General features: G+C 36.4%; 1 protein-coding gene across 1 annotated transcript in view; it reads right to left on the bottom strand.

Annotated features, from left to right (window-relative positions):
- LOC106466105 (sodium/calcium exchanger 3-like) overlaps positions 1–5073 on the bottom strand; it is a 53725-nt gene extending 48652 nt beyond the window's left edge. The window contains exon 1 of the mRNA XM_022394061.1: positions 4937–5073. The gene's annotated coding sequence lies outside the window, so the exon portion shown is untranslated. The remainder of the gene's footprint in view (positions 1–4936) is intronic.
- Between the last annotated feature and the right edge of the window lie 501 nt (positions 5074–5574).

Raw genomic sequence — 5574 nt, 5'->3', positions numbered from 1 at the left:
AACTTCTTCAAGCTACAACTATTTTACCATGTAAGCACAAGAAAAAGTTACAACTGGATGCAGTGTGAACGGCACGAGCACCTGAGCGAAACGGCGAGTACAGAGATCTCTGGGTTCACTCAAGTACAACCGTTCCTAATTTTGGGCTACTGACCGCAGAGCGAACAGCCAGCCACGAGGGCTGAACATGACCAACGGCATCGCATCTCAAATCAAAACTCTCCTGCTCGGAAACGTACTACTAGGACACATTCAAACCATAAATGTTGCTAATCCGATGTATTGTTCACGAAATACGTCAGCAAACACAGAGTTTAATTCAACGATAATCACCCACAGATACTTGTATAATACGTGATACACAATGGAAACGTTTCAGGTCTCATACAGCGTCACTGTGTATGGGGGGGGGGGTGTCCTCATTTTTCACTCTGGAAATCTGGTGACTAATCATGTCTGAACTTCAATAATGCGCCGTCAGTTTGACATCTGTTATTAAACAATAAAACATAACATAGGTAATGCAGCGAATGGTATGTCAACAATTGTATTTACACTCGTATTCATTACACAAACTTGCATGTTCTGCCATTGTTATGTTGAACAGCAAGTTCTCGCAACAAAACAAATTCTTACACTATTCACGCCTTTTACCATATTCCTGGAAAGTAAACACTCTTTACAAGAAGGTGATTTTCCAACAGAAACGTCTTATTGTATAATACTTAATAGTTCTTAGCGTAAACAAAACAATGAATAAGACTATAACGTGTACAGGCACCTTTTCTTTAACGCTAATACTCAGTTTTATGAAAACATTAAGTAGGCCTGTATGGCATAATAAAGAGAATTGAATTTCACACTTCGATTGGAACACATTTGTTGATGTTGGAAAGGCTCAGACGTCAATTTTGCACACGATGTACCAAATGTACAGTTAGTTACACGCAGAATATCTTGGGTGCGTATCTAAATACTTTAGTCAATCACAATTAATGTTGAATGCACGTAAATGACGCATGCTCAGAACTTGTCATCAGATTAGGCCTAAAACATTAGATTTAGTGTTAGCTCTCGCTTTTTTGAACTCTATACTGAGTTTACCCACGTTTGTAAAACACAGTAACCTTACTTTTTCTCTGTTAAAAATACAATTCAAATCATATTGTTACGACATCGAGGTCACGTGACTAGTATCACGCCACGTCATTCTCGAACTTTCACGTCTTTTCCTTAAATCTCGTGATCCTTCTAGATATAGTGTAGTCTTGTATATATATAAGACCGGCCACGAAGCGACGGGGAGGTAGGTAGTTATTGAACTGCAGTCGGAGAATTTGTGAGGTAATGTGTAATTGAACTGAGTATTGTTGAGCACGAGCACGTGAGACGTTCTTTGAGAATTATAGCGTTGTTATAGAGCGACTGTTGAAATTAAGTGTATCGGTAAAGTTGTATTCGGAAAGAATAAACCAGTTTTATTTAAGAAAGGACTTGTGTCGCTAAAGTTTCGTTGGAACGAATTTACGGAAAATTAATTAACTAACGACTGGAGGCGTAACAATATTATTTCGTGTCTTTTCTTACCTAGATCATATGTAAAAACATAACTAACAAAAAGTTTATACCGGTACGGTACGTTGTTAAGAAATAGGATAAATTTTTACGTGTTAGTTGTCCTCTGCTGAAATATCACGTACATTTTAAGTGTTTAAAATTTAGGTTTAAGCATATCACGTGATAAATTACAGTCCAGGAGTGCGGCCGAGCGGGGTGGGGGGCGTAAAACACCCCAACATTCTAGAAAATCTAAAAGATCTACTACCTTCCGAAGTAAGAAATAATAAAAATTCACTTTCACGCAAGTGACAAATTATCTGTATATATATATAACCATTATACAACTGTTGTTGTTTTTTAAAAAAATCGCCCCCCCCCCCCCCATTTTGTAGTGCTGACTATTTAACGCATCTAAATTTACCCCTATCCAAAAAATACATCCCTGATGCGGTAAGGAAGACATAGTATAAAGGGGGTCTGTATACTATGCAACCGCAGGCCTACACAGATAATTACGTCATTCATCCAAACTTGAGTATGATTACAAGCGTGTTTCGGGTGAACCGAAATATTTCAGTTCGGTAAGGCCCACACAATTCTCGTGTTTGTCCTTTTTGTTTCCGCCCATTTGATTTGGTCGAATGGCCGCCCTTGAATTACAAATTTACGTCATGGAACGTGTTAACTGACCGGGGAATTCCCCCATTGTTCAGTCATATACTGCATAACTGCAGTAATATTTCATTTGTATTACGAATTTGGGAACGAAAAAATAAGGGGATAAATCTTACCCCATGATAAACAGAAAAGTAGACCGTGACCTGTTAAATAGTAGGCCTAACCTAGTCACGTGTGATGATCTAAAAGAAATGAATAGAAACTGGTTATTTGGGTTAGAAGGTATGAAACGAAAAAGGTGTTCTTATTGGCTAAACGAGCAGGTTTTTGAAAGGATTAAATAATGAAAAATAAACTAACTAAACTAATATTTTAAACGTATACTTAGTTGGATAGGTTTAGTTAGCACTTTGTAGGAATCGGGTTTTCCACACCTTTCATGTTTTTAGACATTAGCTATTTTAAAAAGCTATCCCTTCAACGTTCAGTAGTTTGACTCGAGTTACAGTTTTATGTTTTTTTAAGAAAGGACTTGTGTCGCTAAAGTTTCGTCGAACGAATTTACGGAAAATTAACTAACGAACGGAGACGTAACAATAGTATTTGAACTTTGTTTTCCCAGCTGTTAGTTTCTGGTCGAAGTAAAGTCGGATTAATAAAACTATTCCTTTCACTGACCCTACTTTTTTTTTTCTTTTTACAGATCAGTTATAACATCTAATGTCCCGGATGTATCATAACTTGTATAATTCACAAGTTTTGTATCAGCATCAATATGTATTACTCACGCCTCCTATTTTTGCGATGTAAAGAAATTATGCTTATATGGTTATAAGTGTAGCGTCTTATGGTATTAAACGTATCCTACATAGTCTACATTCTTTTGATGAAGCATTAGCATTTTTTGGCTTGAAATAGTCGCATGCCCCCAGATCCCTCTAGCATTAGCATGCTTTGCATGTTCATTGCGATTTGCACAATATGGGTTGGCTTTTGATCTCACAAATTAGAACCCCCTTTCAAACATTCTGAGTACGGGCCTGTTGCTGGATATACAAGAATTCTCCTGACTATGTACAATAAACAACTATACAACATTTCTAAACAAAGACTATGCATTGTTGTTTCGGTTTGTTATTTCGACCATTAGTCGTCATTTAGGTAAGCTCCAGGAGGGGTTCAGGGGATATCCACCGTCCTCTTCACCTTCCATGAAGAGCTATATAAATAGATCGTAACAACCTGACGGAAGACTAGAATGGATGATGTAATAATTTTAATATGACACAAAATGAGATGCACCGAGTCGGGGGAAGGAGGAAAATGAAGCAGATCCAAGTCAGTGGAGATGAAAACTGTGCAAACGATAGAGGATCTTCAGAGCAGGACTCCTTCGAGGGACGAAGATTGGAAATGACAGAAACCGAAGAGTGAGCAAGATGAAAGACAATTTAAAAGATGACGAAAGAAAAAAGGTAGGTTTACCGTGTAGGAAGGAAGTCCTCTGAAAGATTACATGCTGTACGTTGGTTCTATAAGCACGTGACATTCTTCCGCGTTTTTTATATGTTTTATTCAAGGGATGGGAGGTGTAAAAAAATAAACTTGTTAGTTGACCAATAACATTAGGTGTGGGAAGGAAGGTATGTGTTGAGTGTGCACCAGTGCATGTTACTGTAGTCGCACCTATTATAGACTTTAATTTTAAACCCGTTTAATTTGAAACTACATTCATTTCAGTTGTACGATAATATACATGTTGATTATATTGTGAGTTGCATCCACCCCTCCTGCTATAGTGTTTCGTCCCACAATTTGAGAATCAGTGACAGCAAACGAAGCAAACATTTAGTACACATTTTTTTTTTATTATTTCTCGTAGTCCTTTTGCGGACCGTTGAGCCGATGGCAGATCTTGCTCTGCCATCGTTTCTAAAGCTGTTTCTTACGTCAGGGATGCAACCCACTTGACAGCCTTCCCTCTTATTTAGTACACATGTTCTTGCTAATAGAGCTGTACTCATTAATTAGTTAATTATATTAATAGTATTTTTACAATGTTTAACACATACACAGATACATATTTATTTACTTATTATACACTAAAGACGATTATTTTGCATTGCTATCTCAGAATATGGATTCAGCTCAAATCTAAAAAAAAATATTTTAAACTGACCAAACTTCGCGAATTATTTTTGGAATTACGGCCGAAAATATCAATAATAGCGAGGATACATGATTGGTCAATGCTCTCTAATCACTGGAGATTTGCGTTTTCTTAAAGTTCTTTTGGTTTGTTGTATAGCTTTACATTCTCTTAAGTAGATGAGTATATAAATTAATTATGTTTAATTAACAAGTCGTTATATTTTTTAGTTTTGATCTATGTAGTTAGCTAGCTTTGATCATTAAACATTTGATCCCGTTTATGTAATCCATACGACATCGAGGCAACAAAACGCTATTCAAGCACGATTACTGGCCGTAACAGGTAGAGTTTACGTTTTAAGACAAGTAATAGTATAAAACAACAGTAAACATGGAGTTTCTAATAACAATGGACTTATCTCACTATACAGCCTATTGTGAAATTAATGACAACTTGTATGAACACACAACACTAGTGGAATCTAATCGAACTAAACATGTTTATAAGAGTATGTTGGTATAGTTATTTACAATAATTTAACATGATCAGCAAATGTTCTTCAAATACTATACTCACTAAACTCAAAACAAGATTGTATTTACTTACCTAGAATTAGAATTCTGTTTTTATCTTCCACTAGTCTGTATGGTACAGTCTCAAGGCACGCCTGCAGCCAAAGCTAAGAGTTTACAACAACACTCGCAAATGACGTTCAGACCTCCACTACCCCGCAAGTGTGTAAATTGAGAGGCACCTCTCTGGATTTATTATTTATAGGTGGCGCTAGAGTGACGTGTCCTACAAAACAGGTTCAAACTTCGAATAGTTGTTAGTATTGTACCAAGAAAAGTATTTATTAGCAGTAGAAAAAGATAAGATAACTAAGATCACTCTAAGCCTAACGATACTTATCTTTATTGCTTTTATCGAATTAAGATCGTGCGCAAAGAAAAAGAATTTTTTATTTACAATAGTCCTAGAAAATAAGGCCACGTGAAATTATTTTAACCCGATAGCTTCCAACAGCCCAACTTGTGTTTCCTCCTAATTATCTTTTTTTTACACAAGTATCCAGTTAGGGCAGAGCTTCGAGAACAAATGACAGCTTTTGCTGAATGTTTGGCGGGGGTGTATTCATATAAAAAGGTTACGTATTAAGATATTCTATGACTCAAGAAACCTTTTGCGTGTATTTTTCTCATACCAGTGTTATGAAGTCATTTTGAACCAGTTTATTAGTTTTA

This window comes from Limulus polyphemus, unplaced genomic scaffold (genome assembly GCF_000517525.1).
Source record: "Limulus polyphemus unplaced genomic scaffold, Limulus_polyphemus-2.1.2 Scaffold2151, whole genome shotgun sequence".
In the NCBI taxonomy this organism is placed as follows: Eukaryota; Metazoa; Arthropoda; class Merostomata; order Xiphosura; family Limulidae; genus Limulus; species Limulus polyphemus.
Note: the sequence above shows the minus strand (reverse complement) of the source record. Positions and strands in the feature narration are given on the sequence as shown.